This window comes from Falco punctatus, assembly GCF_963210335.1.
Source record: "Falco punctatus genome assembly, chromosome: 7".
Taxonomy (NCBI): Eukaryota; Metazoa; Chordata; class Aves; order Falconiformes; family Falconidae; genus Falco; species Falco punctatus.
The window spans coordinates 9,472,801-9,485,151 of NC_137587.1; the positions used below are offsets into that span (position 1 = coordinate 9,472,801).

At 55.1% G+C, this 12,351-nt stretch overlaps 1 protein-coding gene across 1 annotated transcript in view; it reads left to right on the top strand.

The window, feature by feature from the left end:
- Positions 1 to 11,019, top strand: part of AREL1 (apoptosis resistant E3 ubiquitin protein ligase 1) — a 39,195-nt gene extending 28,176 nt beyond the window's left edge. The window contains exons 21-22 of the transcript XR_013929621.1: positions 5,611 to 5,744; positions 10,703 to 11,019. The gene's annotated coding sequence lies outside the window, so the exon portion shown is untranslated. The remainder of the gene's footprint in view (positions 1 to 5,610; positions 5,745 to 10,702) is intronic.
- Positions 11,020 to 12,351: the final 1,332 nt, after the last annotated feature.

Sequence of the window (12,351 nt, forward strand, 5' to 3'; positions counted from 1 at the left end):
GAAGCCCCACACTTGTGTTCTTACTTGTCCTAGAGCTGAGAGACTCATGGCAGGAAGAGTGTGCGCTGCTCTGTGCGGGCAATACTTGCCCCCTCCCCTTCTTGAACCACGAACCCTGCTCGTAGACACAAGAGCACCTTTTTTCCTCTGTGGCCTCAGCCTAGCACATGTTCAGTGGGGAGGAGGAGGGTTGTCTCCTGAAGGCCACCCTTGGTGAGCCTCCCAGAGAGGTAAGATGCAGCTGTGATTTCTTCTTTGCTTTTGGTGAGGACACCTTCATCCCTCTCCCTGCATCCCATTCCCTGCTCTGCTGTCTTCCACTGTCGCTCCTCCGCTCTGGTTGGCAATGTGGCGAGATAAAGTCCCCTGATGCACTCTGGCTTGGTCTTCTCCAGAAAAACCTGCACAGGGAGAGCTCCTCCCCTAGTTTTCTCTGGCTGCCTTTTGCCTTTCTAATCAGTCATGGTAACTTACCCTGGCAATGTTTGGCAGGGACCGTACCTTGGCATCATGAGCAGCCAGGGTCAGCTGTCAGTCTCTGAGCCATGAGCCTAATGCAACAGAACAGATGTAGGTATTTTTTCCAAGTTTTCCCTGGGCAGCAGGATTAAAGTCTCTGTTCTCAGCTGGGGTCCCCGGTGTAGTCACTTCCCTCTGTGTTACACAACACCCTATTAAGAACAACAGCACAAACATGTTCATTGGGATCCCTTCCCCCAACCCTAGAAGGCCAAGGAACAAAGGCGAGGGAGGTTTCCAAAGGCTGAGGAGCTGCCTGTTTGGTCCAGGACCCTGGGGTAATCCTGCCCAGATACCCCCATGTGAAAAAGGCCCTTGCCGCTCTGCTCTTCTCCATCCTTGTGGTGCCAGGGGCAAGAGGGAACATGGGGGTAAAAGAGCAGTGGGGCCACCTTGTTCTTACACCGGCTGTGTGCAAACCCGAGTGAGCACTAATGAGGAGGGAAACCAGTGTGGCAGTCTCACTGGTGCCTGTGCTGGGCTGGAGGCTTCCAAGCGTGCGTGAGCAAATGTGCAAACAAAAGGGAGTGATGAGAAACCCGGAGGGGTGCCTTGGTGCTAGCAAGGGAGACGGGGAGACAGCGTGCAGTGTATGATCCAGACAAAGTTTCTTGCTTCAATTCAAAGGGGTCATGCCCTGAGAAGACTCTGGTGTCTTCTGATGGCCACAAAGGTGCTGAGAGAGCTTGCAACAAACAGGGAGGCAGCGTGCTTGCTCCCTACGGAGGATCCTGAAGTGGTTGGCCATGCAGGGGGGCTGCGGGCACCAGTGGTGAGCAGGAGAGGGCTTCCCCAGCAGACCAAAGGGAGCAGTTGGGTCCATGTGAGCACACATGAGGATTTGCTGCCTCTGTGCGCCAATTACTTGCTTTAGTGACAAAAGACCACAAATGAGCAAGGGAGTTAATTAAGTCTGCGGCAGGCCAGGGTTGGAGGCCTGCAGGGCTGAGAAGTCTGGAGCGGGTTCACAGGCACGGAGGGAGGAGAAGGCTCTGGAGCTCGGTGTAGCAAAGGTGCTGCTGCTTCTCCCCCTCAGGGAATGCTGTGAAAAACCGTGTCTGATCAGAAGGACGGTCCCCACCTGGGGAGAGACCAGGTCCTGGCAGTATTTGTTTGCTCAGGCTTCTGATGAAGGACTTGAACAGCTTGTTAGTTCACTCCTCTGCCCAGCTGCAGACCCTCCGTCACTGCAGGCCAGCCTCCAGGGCAGCGTGGGCCGTCCTGAGCCAGCTCCTTTGGCCCCGGTGCTCTCCGTGTGCTGGGTGATCCAGTGAGCCATCAGCAGGGCTGAGAGGCATGCTGCAGCTGTCTGGCCCATCTCTAGCAAAATGCTCACAGCAGGTCCTTTCCATCTGCTTTGGCCCAAGAGTGACCCTTGCAAACCTCCTCTCCCTTGCAGTCGCCTCAGCAGATGGTGGGTGGGAAGGCAGATGGAAAGAGGGAAATCGCTGGAGCTGTAGCGACAGAAAGGTCTGACCCCACAGTACGTTTCACCCCAACGCCCCCAGGTACTGGGTTCCTGTAGTGCCACCTAACCCCTGTGCCTTGCCTTCCCTGTCCCTTCTCCCGCCCCTCGGAGCAACAGTGCTCCCTTCTCCGGACCTCGGTGGAGGCTCTGGATGGCATCCAGTTGGAAGAGAGCCTGCCCCAGCTCTGCAAGCAGAGTAGGAAGGGGCACCCGTCTTCTGAGGAGAGCTCACAGCGCGGTGTGCGCTGAGGAAGGCTTGTGCTCTGGATGATGTGTTGCTGGGGTCCTGGGACCTAGGAGTTTGGGGGTGGGGGGATGTTCAGTTGTGGTAAATTACTACAAACAGCTTTAGGCAGCTGCTCTCTAGGGCTTCAGCTTGCCTTGCACGCTGGATGCATAGCCGGCTTTGGGCGGGGGGCAGAGGGTCCTTCCCTTACCTGTAATTTTACCAGACTGCAGGAGTTTGAGGTGGAATGGTGCGCATGGCCCACGCTGGAGAAAGTTTCAGCTCAGCAAGGGTGTTCGGGACAGCTGAGTTGTGTATCGCCTGCCAGGCTGCACCAGCTGCTCTGGACTCAGGGCTCAAACCACGACCAGACTTGGTCCCTGTTCCAGACTTTTCCTTCACCTCATTTGTTAGCGGCTTCAGATTCAAATCCAGTGGCCGGTACGTGGAGGCCTGGCTGGCTTGCAGGGCTCCTGTCCAGCTGCCCTCCTTCGATCCTGCTCCCTGGCAGGCCCGGTGGGATGCGGGCGCCGCAGAGGTCTCGGAGGGAATGTGCGGGGTATCCAGGTCATAGAGCTGTCACCCTTCCTCTCCAGGTGACAGCAGTGGTTGACTTGGACAGAGGCCAGGCCGCTCCCATAACACAAGCGAGACGGATGCGTCCAAGTACAACATGGAGGTGCGAGGTTTGCCTCGCAGAGGCGGTTCACCCTGCCTTGCATAAGGTACAACGCAGACGGCTCGTGAAACGACCTTCCTCCTGCAAAACAGCTCGTGCAGGCAGTATGGACAAGGAGCAAGAAACAGCCTGAAAAGAAATAGCAGGATGGTGGAGAGAAGCTTGGAAAGGTCGCCAGGCCTGCAAACGCAAAGATATCTAGGGGCCATGTAGAGGGGCTCCACTGTAATGTTTGGTACCATGCCCAGCCTGAAGCTCTAGCACCATTTAGTAGGCTGGACCAGCCTTGGCCTCGGTCTTGTTTGGCTGGATGGAAGCGGTTGTCATCGTGTCCCAAGTACGGTATCATTGTTACTCTTTAATTCCTCCAACGAGGTGTTGCGAACAGATATACATGTGTTGTAGCTGTACTTTGGATTTGGATTCGCCTCTGGGGGCAAGCAGTGATAAGTGTTAAGGGCTGTTCAGACCCCAAACCGTTGTGTTTCTGAACTGGTTTCTAGCAAGAGCAGAAGACACGAGGCTGGGGAAGAGGCCGTTTTCCCTGCCAGAAGCATCCCACTGGGCTGGGGAGGGACCCCAAGCCCGTGATGCCCTCCCAGCAGCTGAGGTTAATGACCAGGCTAAGGTTATTGGTAGCGTTACATGATGACTGCTAATTGGGTTTACCCTTGTTCCGCTCCTGCCCCTGGGATTTCCCCTGGCAGCTGCAGGGGCAGGTCTCGGTCTGTGGAGGCAGGTCCCCCGTGGAAAGAGGCTGCTGTGATTAATGACCAGTGATGAATGAGAGGGAAAGGGATAGCAGGAGAAAACTGCCAAGGCTTTAACTCCGGAGGGTGCAGAGGGTCAGCCTGGTTCGGATCTGCTGGCGGGTGGGGGAAGGTCCTTGGCCAGCCAGGGTGTTAACAAGGCAGAGGTGAGCCTGGGTGATTGGGAAGGCCATGGTTGCATTGCATAAATCAGGCTTAAAGTGCCAGAAAAAGCCTCCAGGGAGTTGAAATGTCTAAGTGTCATCAGCTCTGCAGAGATAATGAGAACCAGAAAAGCACCGGGAGGTAAAATGGCACAGATCCGTGAAAACAGGCTTATGGGCTGGGGATCCTCATGGATCCGCGCTGACTGCAGGGCCGGCAGGGAGGGTGGCCATGGGGGAGTCTGGTCTTTACAGAGGGGCTGTAAGGTTAATCCTCCTCAACCTCGGAGGCAATCAACTCTGAAAGAAGAAAGTCTTCCTGTCAAATGATGTGTGTGTCCCCCCATGCTTCTTCGGTTGCCTTGAACAGAAAGCAAGAAGTGGAGCGAAACAGCAAGGGCTGGATCTGCTGTTGCTGTTTGCATGGTCAGTGCGAGTGATGGGGACACCCCGCTTTTGCTCTGGGCTTCACCTCCTGAACCCGGCCCTGACTTGGGGGTTGGAGGACACCCCTGGGGACTGGAGCCAGGCGGCGCAGCCAGGAGTGTTGTGCGAGTCCAGGGATGTCATGTCCCCAAGAGAGGCACCCCATCTCCTCTGGTGGTGACCAAACCCATTGCAGCAAAGATGGCCAGTGGCCACCTGTGTTAGAGGTCAGACGACAGTAAACAACGCTGGAGCAGGCTGTGCAGGGAGGCTGCAGAGCCTCCATCCTGGGAAGGGTTCAAAAACCCAACAGGATGTGGCTCTGAGCACCCTGGTCTGAGTAGGAGGCTGGATGGGGACCATCTCCAGAGGTCCCATCCCACGTCAACCGGTCTGTGGTTCTGTGGAAGACTACCAAGGGATGCTGTCCACTGCCAGGACCACCTTCTTGCTTGGTCATGGCTGAGAGGCTTATGGCTGACTGAGACAAGGACAGTAGGAGCCTGTTTCCTCCTCACCTCCATTGTGAAACCAGCGTGATGAGGTCCTTCACCGCTCCCTTGCAGGGCTGTGGCTGAGCCCTGCAGGGTAGGACCACTCCGGAGCGCTGTTGGAAGCTGCCTGAGGTGCTGCCTCCAGGCATCGTGGTGGTGAAGCTGGCTGGCTTCCACTCCTCCCCAGAGCAGGCAGGGCTGTAAAGTGACCTGCAAGTTAGGCACTGACTCTTTGGTGATCGACCTGAACCGGTGGGGGCAAGGGCAGGGTTATTTCACAAAACAGCGATGAGGTATCTGGTGGGGAGTTGTTTTTCTGGCATCCTCCTTGCTGCTGCCCTGGAGGCTTGTGGTGAAGGGCAGATGCTCGGTCTCTCGTGCCCCAGGCGTGCTCCCTCCTCTTCCCACAAAGGCTGTGTTCCCGGCCTCGGGAGCAGCTCTGTGCCGGCTGTGAGATCTCAGCCTGGATTAAGTGGCAAAGGCAAATCCTCAGCTTTGGGAAGAGCACACTTGACCTTTGCCTCTGTGGAGTTACACTCTCCCTCGGGAGGAAATGTTGGCTCAGCTGCTGAACAAAGCGCTGGCTGTCATGGGCAGGACCTGCCTGCCTCGGGGGGGGGGGGGGGGGGGGGGGGGGGGGCATGGGGTGGGGGTCAGATTTATGCCCCAAGGGGGAGGAAGGGACAGCAGACCCAGTGACCTGTAAGCTTAGAGGTGACCAGCTCAATTTACTGAGAAATGCAAAGCTATATTGCCTCTGTCGGTGAAAACACACCATCTGGGATGGTCTGGGCAGATGGGCCCACCGGCCCATCCAGTTGCAAGAGGCAAATTTGCCTGGTAAGATCCAGATGACAGTTTGGATCCCCTTTCCTTATTTTCCAGGTCATGTCTTGCAGAGCCTCTCACCCTGAATTGCGGCTAGCAACTTTGCACGTTCTCCAGGTCCCATGGAAGAGGTACCCAGCAGCAAATGCGGCCCTAGCATGCACTTCGGACAGCGTTACACGTGCTCAGGGGTAGGTGCAGCTAAACAGGCTTGTTTCCCCTCAGCGGTGGCGTGTGTGCAGCTCTCACATGAATTCAGATGTTTTCTCCTACAGTATGCCCTTTGTTCTGTGTAATGTGGCTCACTCTAGTGCCAGAGGGCCCAGCATGGGATACGGGCAAACGGGAGAGTGGGCGTGTGGGGGAGGTCTCCTTCCCACTTTGTACCTGAGGGCTGAAGCTCGATGGTTCATCTGAGATCACAGAAGCAGCTTGTGTGAGAGCCAGGACTGAACTCGGGTCCCAGCATCAGCGCTGTGGGGCAGTGCCCCGGCCCCCTTGTCACGGGCTCTGTTTAGGCATCGTCAGGTCTCTCTATGCTGCTGCTCTTCCACGTCAGGTCGCTCTTATTTCCAGGATATTTTGGGAGCTCTGCAGCCCCAGCACAAGGCTTTTGAAACAGATCCATAAGGCCAAAGAACCTGGCCGAGTGCAAAGCACTAGAGAAATACATTTGCGTTTCCATCACTGCAGGTGTAGCGTTTGAAGGTTTGGAGTTACCCCTGGCCTTCACAGCCTCATCTCTCCCCAGCCTCCTGCACCAGAGTGCTCTGAGCTTGGAACCATTTGGAATTAGTGCCTTTAAAGATGTAGTTCAATATTACTGAGAACATGTGGGTTGGAGAGGGAAGAGATTCACTCAGGTGGAGCTGATGCAGGAACCTAGGTCTGCCCAAGCCCCCAAAGGGCTGTAAAATAGGTATAAATGTATAGGCTACTGCATTGCAGAGAAGCGAAGGGATTAATCCAGCTTGAAAGAAGTGTTTCCTTTTGTGCCGTATTTGCTGGTTCCTGTAGATACTTGTGCAGTGCTCAGCCACCAGGTTAGCAAAAGCGGTTTCTCCTTCAGGGGTGAGGAGAGCACAGCATGGCGGGAGTGTTGCCTTCACCTGCAGGTGGACCGGCAAAATGGAATGAGATGAAGGGAGACCATGCTGGCTGCCAGCTAGGCTATTGCAGCATGAGAGTGAGGGGAGGAGCAGTTTTGGAGAGCAGCGTATCTGTATCTAGCATTGCTTTGCTTTCCTGTCAGGAGGAGGATTGTTAGGCAGCTGCTGTGAACTTAGACCTAGACCACCTGAAGATCTTGTGGGAAGCAACCACCACCACGTTACCAAAGCTCTCCTGCACGCTGGGGGCAGAGCTGCCTCCTGCTCCACCAGCTTTACAGGTCTTGTGCGACTCTCGCCTCTGTGTCACTCACACGCCGAAGTATCAGCTGTGTTTCTGTTGGCGGGGGATGGCTGGGTAGAGACCAAAATCAGAGTATGTTACTGAACGCTTACGTGGGAGGTCTGTTGTTAGCACGGGTGTGAGAGCTGCACATCTGAGGAACTAATACGATGAGAGGGGCTGCGCACGTGAAACAGCTCAGGGCAGCGGGCCACGTTCCTCCTTTAGATCTGCTTGGTGCTGACAAACCCATTAGTGGCAGCTTGACGCTGCTGCTGATCAGGACTTTGCTGAGAGCGAAAGCCCTGGAGGCTGTTGGCGGCTGAGCTTTGCACAGGACCAAGCTGATGGAGTCAGTTATCCCCCCCAGCGCACACGCTGCAGATTCCCAACCAATTTTCTGAGCAGGCGGTGTTTCTAGGAGATGTTTGGCTGGAGTCTAGGCTCAGCGCAGCTGCGTCAGCGGGTTCTGGGGTGGGAAGGGCACTGGATTTCACTTCCCCGTTTCCCTCCTAGAGCCTTGCTGACACGGCTTCCTGGACCACGAGTGTCAGGAAGAGGCACTTTGGTTTCTGGGGTGTGCATGTGCGTGTGGGGCTCAGCCCAGCCTGCACGGGGCGTGAGAAGGACACTGAACCACCCTTCCAGTCCAGCTGCTTCCTCCACTAAAGCATCGAGACAGAGCCTCTGCCATACCCAGACTGTTTGGAAACATGTTGATAAACTTCCAAATGTCTATTTTGCAATCCAGATGTGCTAGCCTTGGCTGTAAACCCTCATCTGAAGAACAGGTGTGCTATAATGTTTCTAGCAGTGGCCCCAAAGCCAGCTGGAGGCTTGAGCTGAGCAGAGGCCAAGGGGCTGGTGCCATATAGGATATGGATACTGGGGCAGGGACAGGTGAGGCACAGAGCTGTGGGTCAGCCGTAGTTCATGGCAACCCAGAGTCAGACTGTGAGGGAAGAAAGGGGCAAGCCAGAATATCCCTCAGCTCCCAGCCTCCATTTAGCAGCACTGGAGCCATCTCAGAAGAAGCTGTCCTGGTTGTACGGGCGACATGGATGCACCCGGGGGGTGCATCAGCCTTGGTTCAGATCTGTCCTGGTGAGGAAGCACAGAGCTAGAGCTGGCCACCAGCCTCTGTGGTATTTTCTGTGGTTTGTCTCAACCCCTCCAGCAGCTCTGCGGTCTGGGAGGCACTGCAGGTCGCAGCAGCTTCCCACCGGCTTTGCCCAGGGAACTGAGATGGGGCAACTGCTTCCCTGGGCCAAACTTCCCATGTGCCTTTGGCCTGAAAAGCAGGCATCCCCCCTGGGCTGGGGAAGGTGTCCTGCTGCTGGCCCTGGATCAGGCTCCCAAAAGCTGTGCTGGGGAGAAGCGCAGTCCCAGTGGGAGGACCAGTGGCAGCAGTGAGCTGTCAGAGAGGGGGGCACCAGCCCTCTGGGGTAGGGAGGACAGCTAGCCCTGGGTGCAGGAAGCCTGTGGATGGTGGGGATGAGGCAGGGCACAAGGTGCTGATACCACACCACCTTAGCTACACATGGTGCCTGCAGGCTCAGAGGTGACAGCCAGGCTGATGGTCTATCTCCCTACACCTCAAGCTCCCCAGCTTGCTTTCACACAGGATTTTGGCTCCACTGGTACTGCTGGGTGATTCGTGTAGCCTAAAGGCTTTGTCGGTGATGCTCACACCCTCCAGAGCCACCACAGAGCCAGCCAAGCTTGCAGGGAAGCAGAGCCTGACCAAAAGCAACAAGGTAGGCAGCACGTGCTGTAGGGGCAGCTGCCTTTGCTGGAAGCAGACAGTAAGGCAGGGGCAACTCGGGCCAGGGGCAGCACTGAGGAAAGCCGGGGTCCATATCAGTCCTAACCGCTCACGGAACAAGAGCCCAAAGTGGCATTGAGAGGGGCCCCCACAAACAGCACTTTCTCCTGCACCCGGGGTGGCCCTGGCCATGCTCTGTGCCGAGCCAGGAGCCTTCAGCATCCTTTTGTCCCCTCTGGCGGGCATAAGGCAGACTGGTGCTGTTGCTTCATTTTCATCTCTTCTGCACAAGCACTCCTGGCTTGTGCAAGTGCCTTTGCTGCTCCATACCCCTGCCTGCCTTCCTCCTGCTCACCTGCAGCAGGAGCTGCCTGTAGACCCACCTAGCTTCACACAGCCTCGGAGCAGGCAGTTCTGGCCTGATGCTGCTGCTGTGGGGACATTCCCCAGGGACATTGGGAGCTCCCCACCTCCTTCAGCCCTGCGACCCTCCAAGACATGCTTCGCTTGGCTCAGGGATGCGTGGGGCCAGGCTCCAAGAGGGAGGAAGGAGAGAGGGTCTCTCCCACCTTAGCAGTGCCAGCTGCCATCTCAGCCACCACCCCTGCCATCGGGGCAGCCACCTGGGCTGCTGGCGCTGCTGCGTGGCTGAGCTGTGCGAGGTTGCCTTGCCTGCTCAGCGGGGCTGAGAGAGAGGGGAAGGGGAGAGGGAGGGAGGGCAGAGGCATGGCCTGAAAGTGCGTGCCAGAGCTCAGCACGCACGGGGCAGGAGCAATCATCGGCAGAGAGGGCAGGCTTGCATTGTCCCTGTTTCTCCCTGAGCTCCAAACCCAGTTCTGGGAGAGGCAGGAAAATCGCAAGTGCCATCTCTGTAATCCTGCTATAGATTTTTTTTTTTTTTTTTTTTTTTGTTCTGCACTTGGCATGGTCCCTGCCCTGGAGGGAAGTGGATGCTTTCCCATCCCAAGCTCTTTGCTCTTCTCAGAAGATGACCTGATGTGGTGTGGCATGGAAATGGGCTTTGCTCATGTTCTCTGCAGTTGCCCTGCATTTATTTCCTTGTTAAATTTATTCTTCATTATTCTTTTTCCTGTAAGAGTCTGGGCCCTTTCTTAAGGCTGTGTGCCATGCCTGTTTGTAGAGTGGGTGACAGCAGAGTCAGTGTGGCAACTGGTGAGGGAGACTTCTGGAGCTGTGATGTCATGGGAGAGCTGGATTCCCAGCCTATGAAGTCATAGCTGGGAAATTTGGGTACTCAGCCTAATCCCAATAATTACCCAGTGGGACTGTAAAGTGTCAATGAACTGGTCTATTGCTCGACTTTAGTCCTAACACACGCCACCTAATAATTGCCACTTTTTGCAGTTCCCTAAGATTCACTCATTAATAAGCTATTAAACATCCACTTGAAATCACTGCATTGTAATGAGCTGAGATCACTGCTCATGCAGCCATTCCAGCGCCCAAATTGTTAGGAAAGCACCTAAAATACTGCGATGGGGAGCAGGCCTGCAATTTCAGGATGGGAGAGTAACCAAACTGAAATACAGATATAATGTCAGCCCCACTGATCATTCCCATTTCAGGATCTATGTGGCCATCATCAGTTTTCCTTGGATATGCAAAGCTGATGGGCTGAAGGACTTCCAGTCCGAGTTCCCCATGCCCTGGGCAGCCAAGGTGGGGGTTTTAAGGGAAGAACAGCAACTTGAAGGAAATGAGTGTCGTTGCTTTTTAGGAAGATTGCTTTGGAATCAGAAGCAGGAATGAAATTGCTTTAATCCCAGTAGAAATCAAAATTTGATTTAGGTTTGGTTTTTTTCTGGTCTTTTTGTTGTTTAAAATAATGCAAAGGAAATGCAGCACTTTTGAGAAGTTCAGTGCGGGAGGAATTTCTCAGAGAGACCTTCTTCAGCACAGTCTGGGGATTGCCTGGTTTCTTCCGTCCTTGCTGCTGGGTCATCTTGCTTAGATCCCTTATCTTTTCTCCAGGTTGTGGGCTAGTTGGGAAGCACTGCCTCTGAAGTGGTACCAGACACCAGGAAGGGAGACTTTCCACTGAGGAGAGCACCCCACGCTCCCTGCGTATCCTTAAGTCGTTGCTCCTGCTTCCCTGTTCCCTTTCAGTCTGTGACAAGCTGATGATGTCCGATGGCTGCCTCAGGAAAAGCCTTCTTGTGTTGACCCCAGTGAAAAAGGGAAGAGAAGAAAGATGATGGAAATCCATGCTGCCGGGGCCCTTTCCACATTCAACACTGCCACAACCACGTGGGGAATATTCTCGCTTCATGGGTCACAGCCCTTGAAAATGGCAAGAGGTTCTGCTTCCTTCTTTCCTTTCCTTTCCTCCCTTTAGTGAGGACAGCTGACTAATGAGCACTCTGGTTGGAGCCTCACATCAGGTTGATGTCCTGACCAGGCTTGCTGCCACAGGGAATGTGTGATGGAATGGGTTTCCTGGTCAGGGCAGCCTCCGTGCTCCTCGGGGATGCTCAGGCTTTCCTGGTTTCCAGGCCCCTTTCCCCGCCACGTGTGGTTCCAGCCGCAGGTATCGAAGAAGCAGAGAGGCCAGACCAGGCTCCTGGGGAGAGAGGAGATTGCAGTTGGATCATTGCAAACAGGACTTCATTAATTATAAATGGACAGGTTCCCCTCAGCTGCTGTAGCTCTGCATGAGTCACATTCTAGCTGAGGGTTGGTTTTTTGGGTTTTGTTTTTGGTGGTTTTTTTTCCCCCTCTCCTGAAGGGTTGCTGAAGGGGCTTGAAAGAATGTGATGGATAAATAAGGAACCACTTGTGCTCTGCAGCCAACCCCACCAGAGCCTTTCTGCTGCAGTAGCCTACGGCAACCTCCTCACTGCCTCACTCTGCACCCCCATCCCTTGGGTTCTGCCATCTGGTCCTGTTCTCCAGGTTTCTTCTTCCTAGCGGCATGTTTTCGTCTCCTGCTGTAACCTCTTTTCCAGCATGTGCTCAGCCACAACCAAGGATTCCAGTTGTGGGACACCCACTTGGCTGGTCTGAGCCTCCTTCCTCCTTCTCAGAGATGGCCCTGGTTAAATCAAAGCAGAAGGAACAGTAAAACCAGCAAACTTTGGCTTTCGACAAGGAGCTGCTGGACAGTTTCCCTTCTGTTTTCTGTCAACAAACCGTGGCTTACATGGCTCTCGGCTGCCTGCTGGCGGCTTCCTCACAGGGAGAGGCTGGGATGTACCCCAGGGCTCTGAGGGACACACCAAGAGTGGGTGGAGGTGGCTGGAGGGCCAGGCTGTGTGTCCGACTGGAGTGGCTTGTCTGTCCACTGGGAACGTCTCCTTCCCTGGGCGCTGTAAGCATGCATGTCCTGAGCTGTGTGTATCTCATGGCAAAGGCGAGGGGTGGGAATGCTGTCTGTGGAGGATTTGCTGGATGTGTTTGCAAATTCAGAAGCTGCTTTTCCTGCCTCTCTGATGCTCGTGGTTACAGAGGTCCCCTCCAGAGGTGTCTCTGCACTGCTGCCTCTATTATTTCTCCATCCAGCTCCCCAGGGCTGCCGTGTCCTCCCTCCTGGTGTGAGGTAGCTCTGTTCAGAGCAGCTGTGACTTGCACCTCTAAAAGGCTGGCTCCACACCCTGATTTTTAAGCTGGTGGAGCTGGCCAAC